Source organism: Anabrus simplex, chromosome 2, assembly GCF_040414725.1.
Source record: "Anabrus simplex isolate iqAnaSimp1 chromosome 2, ASM4041472v1, whole genome shotgun sequence".
NCBI classification, from domain to species: Eukaryota; Metazoa; Arthropoda; class Insecta; order Orthoptera; family Tettigoniidae; genus Anabrus; species Anabrus simplex.
In genome coordinates, this window is record NC_090266.1 from 90,933,056 (window position 1) to 90,945,565 (window position 12,510).

General features: G+C 38.1%; 1 long non-coding RNA gene across 1 annotated transcript in view; it reads left to right on the top strand.

The window, feature by feature from the left end:
* Nucleotides 1–4,561: 4,561 nt before the first annotated feature.
* The window catches only part of LOC137498619 (uncharacterized), a 292,912-nt gene continuing 284,963 nt past the window's right edge, over nt 4,562–12,510 (top strand). The window contains exon 1 of the long non-coding RNA XR_011017874.1: nt 4,562–4,701. This is a non-coding gene — a long non-coding RNA (uncharacterized lncRNA). The remainder of the gene's footprint in view (nt 4,702–12,510) is intronic.

Consider the following 12,510-nt stretch of genomic DNA (forward strand, 5'->3'; position numbering starts at 1 on the left):
CCTCTATTAACTTTAATAACAGAGAATGGGTAAGATGCCCGACCTTCGAAGAATAAAGGCATCAGCGAAAAAGGAGAAACTCCACAAAGGTTGTGGAAACGAGACTCCCTAAACCCTGAAAACTTAACAACTTTGGTGTCGGAAGAGGAAAGTGTTTAATAAGGTTTGTCAGGTAGGAAGGATGGAAGTGAGAAGCCTGACACAAGTAAGTGGAAACAATGCCAAACTGAGCTACGGAAACCGTAGTTGCACACCCGCGCTCTGAAACTGAGAGCCCCAAGTTCCACTTTTAGTCGCCTCTTACGACACGTGGATACCGTGCGTGTATTCTAGCACCCCCATCTGCAGGTTTTTTATTGCTCCGGTAGGTTTTATGGAGGAACGCCGCCGAAGAAACGTAACACCCCTTCCACCCGGTAATAATTCATGCTTGATATGCTTCTCCTCAGATCGGCACATGTTCGACGTTCTCCTGATAAACCCTTCCTTTCAGGGACCATACGGTGAAGCATGTAAAGCGAGTAGCCTATAATGGGGACATTATTCCTACCGAGTTTGGTACCCGTGCTGCAAATAGTTTCCTGTCTAACGTTGATTAAGCATTGAAAGTTTAATTGTAACCGCCCAGTATGTTAGGAAATTAATTGGGCGTCACCTCTTTACATATCCTGGTCTCCTAATTGTTGATACCCACTGCTTGTATTTGAACATTATGTCACGAAGAGGTTCACTAGTGGTATTAGTATTTCTAAAATGTTTGATTTAACAGCCCAAAATATGCTAAACGAATAGTACATATTACCGTCTATTAACTTATGCTACCCTGGTATAACAAACAGCATAGATATCCAGGAAAAATCGCACAGCAGAAGGTATTACGACACAAAATCGATCGCTATATGGTATTGCTTGATGGGAGGTGACGTATTCTGGGATACGTAACCATCATGCCAAGTCTACAATATTCATGATGGTGGCTGTTATCTTATCTGAATTTAAACGCCAATGCCCAAAAAAAGTTACCGTCTACTAATGTATGCTAGCCTACTATAAGGGGATTCCATGATATCTAGGATATGATATCTACAGAAATAGTAAACGGATCTAATTCACCCCTTTCTCGTAAAGAGTAACTTCAAATTTGGTAGACAACGACCCCAATACTCGCTACTTCGTCCGGCTGTAGGCAAAGGGGTCTGCAGAGAACAAAACTCCCAACGAGGAACTATCCAGAGATACGCCGAGTTTGAAGAGAAAGTTCCTCATATTTGTCAAAAATAAAAATAACGCAATACCCCGTGCAAAGGATATATAATTTTATTATTATTATTATTATTATTATTGTTATTATTATTATTATTAGTGGGCAAACAGCCTCTATTAACTATGGTATAGGAAAGGGCCAGGATTGTGAACGAAACAACTGTGTGTGTCATCAATCAATCAATCAATCAATCAATCAATCAATCAATCAATCAATCAATCAATCAATCAATCAATCAATCAATCAATCAATCAATCAATCAATCAATCAATCAATCAATCAATCAATCAATCAATCAATCAATCAATCAATCAATCAATCAATCAATCAATCAATCAATCAATCAATCAATTAATCAATCAATCAATCAATCAATCAATCCTGATCTGCATTTAGGATAGTTGCCCAGGTGGCAGATTCCCTATCTGTAGTTTTCCTTGACTTTCTTAAATGATTTCAAAGAAATTGGTTATTTATTGAACATCTCCGTTGGTAAGTTGTTCTAATCCCTAACTCCCTTCCTATAAACGAATATTTGCCCTAATTTGTCTTCTTGAATTCGAACTTTGTATTCACATTGTCATCTTTCCTACTTTTAAAGACACTACTCAAACTTATTCGTCCACTAATGTCATTCCACGCCATCTCTCCACTGACAGCTCGGACCATACCACTTAGACGAGCAGCTCGTCTTCTTTCTGCTAAGTCTTTGCAGCCCAAACATTGGAACATTGATGGTAATGGACCATCATTCGTCTCGTGTGAAATTGGAAAACCACGGCAAATCACCTTTACGACTGTCAATAGTGGGTTTCGAACATTTCGATAATCAAATCTTTGGAGAGCTCGTTCCTTCAAGATATTATATGCTATATTTAAATATACTAGCTTAAGTGGGGAGGAGCTATGTAAGCACAAGTGCAGGAAGTCGATTGAATGGCGTATTTGGACCCTTTAAAACCTAAAAACCTTTCCAAATGATCATGGATACGACAACATAGGCTATGGTGTTGTGAGATGGGCGGTGGGCAATGGTATGATGATAAACGGGGTTAAAAGTCAGGTTGTGAGTTCCACAAATAGGAAAAGTCCTCTCAGGTTTAATTACTGCGTTGATGGGGTGAAAGTTCCTCTTGGGGATCATTGTAATTACCTAGGTGTTAATATAATACCTTCATTGGGGTAATCACATAAATATGATTGTTAATAAAGGTTACAGATCTCTGCACATGGTTATGAGGGTATTTAGGGGTTGTAGTAAAGATGTAAAGGAGAGGGCATATAAGTCTCTGGTAAGACCCCAACTAGAGTATGGTTCCAGTGTATGGGACCCTCACCAGGATTACTTGATTCAAGAACTGGAGAAAATCCAAAGAAATGCAGCTCGATTTGTTCTGGGCGATTTCCGACAAAAGAGTAGCGTTACAAAAATATTGCAAAGTTTGGGCTGGGAAGACTTGGGAGAAAGGGGTGGTCGAATAAGTGGTATGTTCCGAGCTGTCAGTGGAGAGATGGCATGGGAGGACATCAGTAGACGAATAAGTTTGAGTGGTGTCTTTAAAAGTAGGAAAGATCACAATATGAAGATAAAGTTGGAATTCAAGAGGACAAATTGGGGCAAATATTCGTTTATAGGAAGGGGAGTTAGGGATTGGAATAACTTACCAAGGGAGATGTTCAATAATTTTCCAGTTTCTTTGCGATCATTTAAGAAAAGGCTAGGAAAACAACAGATAATGAATCTGCCACCTGGGCGACTGCCCTAAATGCAGATCAGTAGTGACTGAAAAAAAAACGAATGTGAGATTTTTGTAGCTCTTGAAGAAATTTACATAAAAGTCCGCGACAGCATAAGGCGTGATTATCAGCAACAGGTAATTAGCAATAAACATTTTTATACTGATTTGCGATATATCGATCAATCAATCATTCAGTCAATCAACCTACCAATCACTGTTAGTTGTTTATTTAGGCTTTTCTTAAATAATTTCAAGGAAGTTGGATATTTATTGAACCTCTCCCTTGGTAAATTATTCCAATCTCCAACTCCCCTTCCGATAAAAAAATTATTAGTCCTCTTGAACTCCATCGTTATCTTCACATCATGTTTCCTACTTTTAAGAACACCATTCAAAATAATTCGTCTACAAATATCATTCCACGCCATCTCTCCACTGACAGCTCGGAACATATTGCTAAGTCGAGCAACTCGTCCCTTTACTCTCAAGTCGTCCCAGCCCAAAGTTGGGGACATTTTCGTACCACTATCTTTTATCGGAATTCACCTAGGCTAAATCGTGCTGCTTTTCTTTGGATTTTTTCCAGTTCTCGAAGCAAGTAATCCTGGCGAGGATACCGATACATACTGCACTCCAATACCGTAATTATTTTCGATTAGTAGTAATCTAACCGGTAAGAAAGAACTGTTTAAGAATTAACATCCTACACGTACCCGTACTCAGTCATCTACACTCATACAAGCAAGCTTCACTTAATGTTTTCATTGAATCAGGAACGAGCTACTATTGGATGAAATTCACATCATACTGGATTGGGCTTTCTGGCAGAGTGTTTGTCTGGATGTTTCACAGTTATTCAAAAACTACACAGCACATTCTGGTATAATTTCCACTCATCAGTTCTGTGAATAGGCATGTGTGTGACGCCACGGGTGGAAGATAATATATTGTTATATAAAAACGTTCGCTGTCTGACAGAGTGAACCATTCACTTGCCAACGCAAAAATTTTGAACGAAACAATATGAAAAAAAGAAAACAAGATCAATTTGGGCATTTTACTTCTCTTCCGCGGTAGCGAAGGGATGTGAAAGGATTTTTAGATATTAAGATCTCTAAGAGGTAAATAAGAACAATAATAGCGTGTGGCCTCCGACGAAGCTTGCTGCAGTTCTTCCGAGTTGACGCCGTACAGACGACCTCCGAGTCTGTGCGGATGGGGCTCTAACTGTTATGAATTCTTATGATGAAGATGAGATAAGAATCGTAACTAAGCATTGAAGTTTGAAATTCCGACCCCTCTGTGAATGGAACCCAAAATGAAGGATTCCCTAGAGCAGAAGAGGCCGCGTTCGACAGTTCGTCACGCGGGCACACAGCACTGTAAGCTGGCTGGCAGGTAGGCGTTGAGCGCATGCTATTCAAGCATAGTGACGTCACAGACCGTGAAGGTTGGGCGAAGTCATTGAGATAACATATAGATGGCAATGTGCCGTCTGAGTTGAAGTCAGTGGACACAAGCGGCCGCCATATTGTTTGTACCAAAACATTGGAGACCAGTTAGTGTAAGTAAGTGAGCAGTGCACCACGTGTGAAGTAAATAAAGGAAGTTTGTGTTATGATTTCAAAATACCGTCTGTGTAGCGTAAGGATTTGCAAACAGAGCTTCAAAGAAAATACCAGGGATAACTTTTCACAGGTAAGCAATATGTTTTTGCGAATATTCAGTGCCGAATTGTTTTCCGCTTGCACATGCGGTATAGGTTTAGGAGCCCCTTTATCATTTACAGTTTTCCTAAAGATAATGAACGACAGAAAAAATGGATAAGATAAGCATTTTTACATTGCTGCATGATTCTGGTGTGACAGTGAGTTCATTGACTTTTGATGGTGCTGCAACAAATATTGCTTCAGCTGAAAACTTGGGTTGTAACTTAGATGTAAATAACATTGTTACTAATTTCCTCCACCCAGTTACCAAACTGCCAGTTTATTCCTTTCAGGATGCTTGCCACATGTTGAAATTGGTTAGGAATACTTTAAGTGACAAGAAATACTTACGTAATGGGTCAGGCGAGGTAATAGAGTGGAAAGTGATTTTGATCGTACTTCATTGTGTGTCGTAAGGCTGAGGGAATGAGCTGTGCCATCTGTGTTTGCTGCTTTCCCAAAGTACCTACAAATAAAATCAAAGGTTAGTTTCTTTTCATTTTAGTCGTTTGATGTGAGAAATATGTCGATGTACATATTTATAGAGTAAGCCTACTATTTCTTAAATTTATTTTACAGGAGAGGAGGGTCCTTAAAATCATAAAGACTGTGGAAATGCCTTCATTAGACTCCTCTACAGCAGTCCAGGAAGTACCTGTTATGGAAAAATCTATCTGTAATAAAAGTGCAGAAACGTATTTTAGTGCTCGAAGAGATCATTTGAAAAGCAAAGAAATTGCGTACTGAAATAAAATAAAATTAATGCACCAGAAAAAGAGGCGAAAGAAGAAAAAGATGGCTGAACTAAGTACTGTTGTAGATAGCCTTAAAAGGAAGGCTCTGATAGATAATGAGTACTCTGAAATGTTAAGTGCTTTGTCAGATACCTCAGGTATAAACGACGACAAGATAAGGCTCCATGTAACAAAGTGCAAAATCTGTATGATGATAAGTTAAAAGCATTTGCCATTACTCTTCATTTTCTTTCTCCAAAGGCATATTCATTTGTGAGAAACACTTTTGACACTTGTCTTCCACACACTATAACATTATCTCGATGGTATCAAAGTGTAGATGCTAATCCTGGGTTCTGTGCTGAAGCTTTTCAGGTACTTAAATCATACACAGACATTAAGATTTGTGCACTTTTATTTGATTCCGTGGCTATAAGGGAACATTTGAATGGGATGGCAATAAATTTCATGGGTCTGTAAATGTTGGGATTAATAATGTAGATGACAAAGCACCTTTAGCTCCAGAAGCCTCAGTTTTTCACTTAGTATTTGTGAATAATTCCTGGAAGATTTCTTTAGGGTACTTTTTTGTGCATGGCATAAAAGCTGCACAAATAAGTGCTCTTACAGAACAGTGTTTGATATTGCTGCATGATTCTGGTGTGACAGTGACTTCATTGACTTGTGATGGTGCTTCAGCAAATATTGCTTCAGCTGAAAACCTGGGTTGTAACTTAGATGTAAATAACATGCCTACTCATTTCCTCCACCCAGTTACCAAACAGCCAGTTTATTTCTTTCAGGATACTTGCCACATGTTGAAATTGGTTAGGAATACTTTAGATGATAAGAAATACTTACGTAATGGGTCAGGTGAGGTAATAGAGTGGAATTTTATTGAGATGTTAAACGAGTTGCAACAAAAGGAAGGTATGCATCTAGGGAACAAAGTCAGGAATTCACACAAACATTATAGGAAAATGAAAATGAAGGTCAAATTAGCTGCACAAGTTTTAAGTCAGTCTGTTTGTGATGCTCTACTGTGTTGTTCAAGTAAACACATTGAAGGTTTCCGGGGTTATGAGGCTACAGCAGAATTTATGCAGATATTTAAACATTCTCTTTGATGTTCTAAACTCTAGGAGTATATACTTTAAGAAAGCTCTGAATTTACAGAATATTTCTGAAATCAAATATTTCCTTTTGAGGGCCAAACAGTAAATTATGAAGCTGCAGGAGGGATTCAGTGACAAGCGCATGTACTTATCCACCAGAAAGACAGGATTTTTGGGGTTTATAATTGGTATTGAGAGCACCATTTCAATGTACAATTTCTTTGTTGGGGACTCATCAGAAAACTTTCCACTGAAGTATTTTCCTTTGTATGAAGTAAGTCAAGAACATCTTGAGAGACTGTTTAGTTACATTAGATCTCAGGATGGACATAATAATAACCCCACTGCTAGGCAATTCACTGCTGCATTGAAGAAAACATTAACCCTCAAGCACACGCGCCAGATCTTAGGACGCAGACACACGCGTGGGGGAGCTTTCCACCCCACATATCATTGTATTGTAAAATATGAATGATTGTATTAATTGTAGATTTTAAGATGGATTATGTAAGAATGACTCCATCTGGGGGGGATCCATCCAGAAAGGTACAAGAGCGGGGAGAGCACAGAAAAGATTTTTGTACATTACACTAGGAAATGAAATGACCTGAGGTGGATTCCACCCTGTACGCGTGTGTTTGAGGGTTAACTAGTTCTGAGTTACATGAACCCAGAAATGGCAACGCTCTCCCACTGGACAAAATCAGTATTTTGACCCCTTAGAACAAGTCTCCTGAGGATGTGATAAATGCACCACTCCCTAAAGCAAGAATGCTAGAGTATTCTTCAGAGGTATTATTCCAAACATCTCTTCAACATTGCCTTCTGTATCATGACTATATTATATTAGCTGGACAGACAAACTACAATGGCATGACATGGGACATCTCTGAGTACATTGCAGTGTTTGTAGTCGATAGTTGAGAAAGTAAGATTCTGTGTCTAGAATGTCTCAGCATCCTTATAGACATAAGGGATAAGTTAAATGGCCTTATTTCAGTCAAAGATAGGGTGGTTTAGTGAAACCATCACGAGATGTTTGAAAAATTTGTAAATTTTGTGAAATTGCATTCAGGCAAAGTATGAGTATTAGGGATGTTAAAGTTCCTTCTGCTTAGAGTTCATTTAAGGTCAAGCATCTGGTTTGTAAAGTGTTACAGGAGTGCGTAGGAACTGACATTTTTGAGGATGTTAAGAGCCATTTTCTTGACCAGGAACTTGGAACTAATCATTTCCCGTTGCTAATTGAAGCAATTGCCAACAGATATTTGACCATAAGGTTTCATCACTTTTCTAGAAACTACAATGATCAAATGTAACCCTCTCAAATTCGCCAACATTTTACCAAACTGGTATTGTTTTCTGGACAATAGGGAAAAAATGAATTCTTTGTCTACTGGTATGCAACACACATACTAAAATATATTTAATTAGAATGTTTGTGTGTTCTGACTAGTAAAATATTACGCCTAGTCATGTGCACATTATTTTATTTAATGTGAATGTCACTGAAAGTGTAATATTTGTGGGCGTTGTATGTACCTTATTTTATCTCACTTGAAGTCCATATAGCTATGTAGTTATTTAGGGTATGGTTATTTCATTACATTACAAAATAATCCTTGAGATGAATTAATTCATTTCATCAAGTGTACTAATATAAAAATATTTCTCTATTTTTCATATGATTTACTTGGCTCAAAAATTCTATAATAATAAGGCCTATTCACTTCTCTTCCAGGATATCTTTACTATTGACCGTGTATTATTTTATTTATAGGCCTACAGACTGTGTATATTTTTATTGTGTACCGTATGATACTGTGTGTGGATTTGGTTGCACCTTGCAAATCAGCAATTCGTTTCAGCTAAATAAAATCTGATATAATAACAGGCTATTTGAACTCATATTTCCGTATTTTAAACTACCGGTACTGCGATTAAAACAGTGTTCTGGACTGTCCCGTGCTTATCATTATGACTAAGGCACTTTTGTACTGCGTTGGATACATTAACCAATGAAATCATGTTACGGAAATCTTTTAAAATGACAGACACTGATAGGAATTAACGTGACTCGGATAGGAATTAACTAGCACTGCTGGGAATGCCAACATGGCGAAGCGCGCGAAACTTGGCTTCAGAGAGCCAATGCATTGCGGTAGGCATTGACATCTCTATGTTATTCTGTGCTCGGTGGGCGAAGTTCTCCCAGTCACTCGATCACTGCGGCGATACCCGAGTTTGAAGTGGAGGCAGACAATAATGAAAGAAAGAGGGCTAAAATCCACGTCGTTTTCAATTTACATTGTAAGAAAAAAGTTACTTGTGTTCTTTGCAGTTTATGTATTTTGACCGGGTACAATCAAGTGTTAGGCCTACAGCCTCAAATATTTATGTAATGTACGTAATGAATTACAGTTTTCACAATTACATTTTAAAACGTTCGATAGAAACATTTATAATATAATACGGAGTTAAGGTGGATAAACTGGGGCTTGCTTGGGTTTAAATTATCTGATAAACTCACCAAAAATCCAATCGTGCTTACCGGGAATAACATCAGTTAGGTTATTTATTTGAAGACATACTGTATATCTATCTGGTAGACACTTTTACCGTTGTTGTAGTAAATGGTGGATAGTAAATATCTATGTCCTCACAAGTTGTGAAACTTCATCACCATTTAAAGGCTAGCTAATATCATCGGACTCCTGATAAGTTTCTAATACTATTTTCAGAAAATCTGTGAACAGGGAAATTCGCACAATACTACAACGCTGTACAAAGTCAAACAGTAAACTGGTTTGATTATGTAAATATATAACATTTTTTGTGAATGAATAATAGGAAATTTACATTTCTTTAAATTGAAATGCAGCCATTACTAACCAAAGAATTGTAAGCCGCAGCTTGTATGCTTAAACTCTGCAGTTTTGTAAATTGTAACACAAAAATTATAACGTGTTGGCTTTATGAATGTAGAAAGAGTGTATAAGAAATTAAATCTGACTGTTTTTATCGAGCGCATTATAAATGAAACCGGAATATCTTGAAAAGGTCGGTTTTCTTGCGATTATAGCGGTTTTTTAGAATACTGCACCCCAATCAGCATTTCCCTGAGCAATGGAGGCGATCCTCGTAATCAAGGACCGCCGCTGTTCCCTTCCCTGCAAAGTGTGTTCGTTCTCTCGCTCCAATGTGACGTATGTTTGCTACGTAATGTGAGCTAACTTCAGCGAGCGCTCAGCTGAGCTCCTCTACCTTAGATCGAAGGTCAGAATGCTCGCTGAAATATGTTGCCATAGTGGCAGATGTAGAGCAGATATTGCGTGTCAATGTTGTAGAAGGGAGGTTGAATTTGGCTCAGGTGGTTGAAGTCCTGAAGATTTTGAGAATTAGATTGCAAGGAGATTGTCCTGATGTATTTTGAGATTGTTTCATTCCGGCATTCTGTGTTAGAGATGTCCGAGGATTAATTGCGTGTATTGTGTAGCACGGGAAAGTTTGCTGAAACCCTTGGGTTGGTGTCCACTTTAGACCATCGATTCCGTTCAATAAAATTTGGGAGGACAAATTTTTATGAGACGTGCCTACTAAAACCTTCTAGCATATTGCATTACTTTGGTGTCAATTTATGTCACGCTATGTTGTGGAAACATGAGTTCATTTTTTAGATTTTGAATGTACTTTTATTATACTATTTAGAGGTTGACGGGAATAATTTTCATTCACGCTAGGGAGATATACAGGAGCAAGTGTAAGACACATGTTGGAACGGACCTTGTGGCTAACTCGAGGGCGGTCGTGGGGAACGTGTTGATGGTATAACTGGGAGACAAAATTACCATTCAGTGCTAGTATTGGGAAACGCTATTTACTATTTAGTCAAGAGAATTACCGTTTACTTGTGAGATAAGATTCATTGCTTTAAAACGACGGGAGTAATTCCAGGGAGATAGATTGTCTTTCGATCGAGTATTCATTTTAAGCTGACAAGGAAGATCGCCACGCTTATTGTTGTTGGTGGAGTGATCCACGTGAGAGTTGTCTAAGAAAGAGACGTACTCATGTAGTTGGTCATTCCAAGGAGTGCCGAGAACATTGTAACTAATTTATAGTGTTATTTTTTTGCTAGGGGCTTTACGTCGCACCGACACAGATAGGTCTTATGGCGACGATGGGATAGGAAAGGCATAGGAGTTGGAAGGAAGCGGCCGTGGCCTTAATTAAGGTACAGCCCCAGCATTTGCCTGGTGTGAAATGGGAAACCACGGAAAACCATCTTCAGGGCTGCCGTTAGTGGGACTCGAACCTACTATCTCCCGGTTGCAAGCTCACAGCCGCGCGCCTCTACGCGCACGGCCAACTCGCCCGGTCTAATTATAGTGTTATTTTAACGTGCGTTTACCAAACGTCAAATAATGTGAATGTAGATGAGGTAGGATTATATTAGTTATATTAGTTAGGACAGATGGTTGACATTATGAAGTAAACACATGATTCCTAGTAGTTTGTGAAAAGTATGTTTTATCTGCAGTACAGGAATACCACAACGTTCCTTCGAGAAATAAATAATTAGATGAATTATTCTTCGGAAATTGGTAGGATGTGTTTGAGAAACCATTTCTTCAATGTTAGTTAAATGTATTTTTTCATAATGAGATGAATGAATGAATTAATTAATTAGTTTATTAATATTATCAAAACTGTATTTTGAAATAGTGTAACGTCAAATGATAGACTCAAATTAATTTTGGAAATCTTAGCTTTAATTGCTGGGGAAGTTGTTTTGTTTCTTGAATTGTTGGCACGAATTGTGCTGGGGATTTAATAAATGGAAACCTTAGCTATCAGCCACATAACCTATCTGTTTTTTGGCCATCAGCCACCATTATGCAGATTTATTTCAGGCCATCAGCTTCAGTGACATTAAATTAGAACCCTCAGCCGCATTAGCTAATTACTTTGTTCATCAACAACACTGACTTGTGAAATTAAGTTTAATGGCCTCGTCGTGGGTTATGCCGACTCAATTAAGGATACATTACCTACAAATCTTGCGTCGTCTACACTAACTGGATGACCTTAATTATATTTACAAACCAGAACTCCTATTACTTGTACAGGATTATTACGAGGCATTACGGCATCACAAGTGGACTTTCATGGAAATCGATGATAAGGATTTCCAGGACATTCTTTGTAATTAAAGTAATTTAGAGAATGGTTTCTCGGATGGAATGCTCTTCAGGCAGATAAGTTACGAATGCTGCCATAGTTTCAAATCCATTTCAGTGAACATTTATGTAAAAATAGTAATTTGTCAATTATAGTTTGTCAATCATTAAATTTCGTTTAAAGGTACTTCGTTATGTTTCTTAGTCAATGAAATTGAATCAAATGTAGCCAATAATAGGGTCGAGTTATTAAGTAGGAATTAGACAGTCGATTAGTAGAACCCTGCCCAATAACTTCAGCAAGTTACTAAAAATCCCATTACGACACTGAAGAAAGTAAGTCTGATGCTGATAGGTGGGGAAGGTAGGTATCCTTCCAGGGCGGTGAAGGGTCCAGTATGTATGTATATATGTATGTATGTATGTATGTATGTATGTATGTATGTATGTATGTATGTATGTATGTATGTATGACTGCAAATACTGGCGGGGAATCACCCTACTTTCGGAACCTGGTAAAGTGTACTCGATCATTCTAGTCAGACGTTTGGAAAAAGCAGTTGATAAACATTTGTGAGAAGAATAGGTTGGCTTTCGTCATGGCGGGTCATGTCCTGAACAAATCTTTACGCTGCGTAACATTATAGAGTAGTGTATTGATTTTCAAAAAACAGTTATTACTGTTATATTTATCGCGTTAAAAAACCTTTTGATACCATACATCGGGGCTCGTTGTGAAACATCGTAAAAAGCTATCAAACGTAGATTC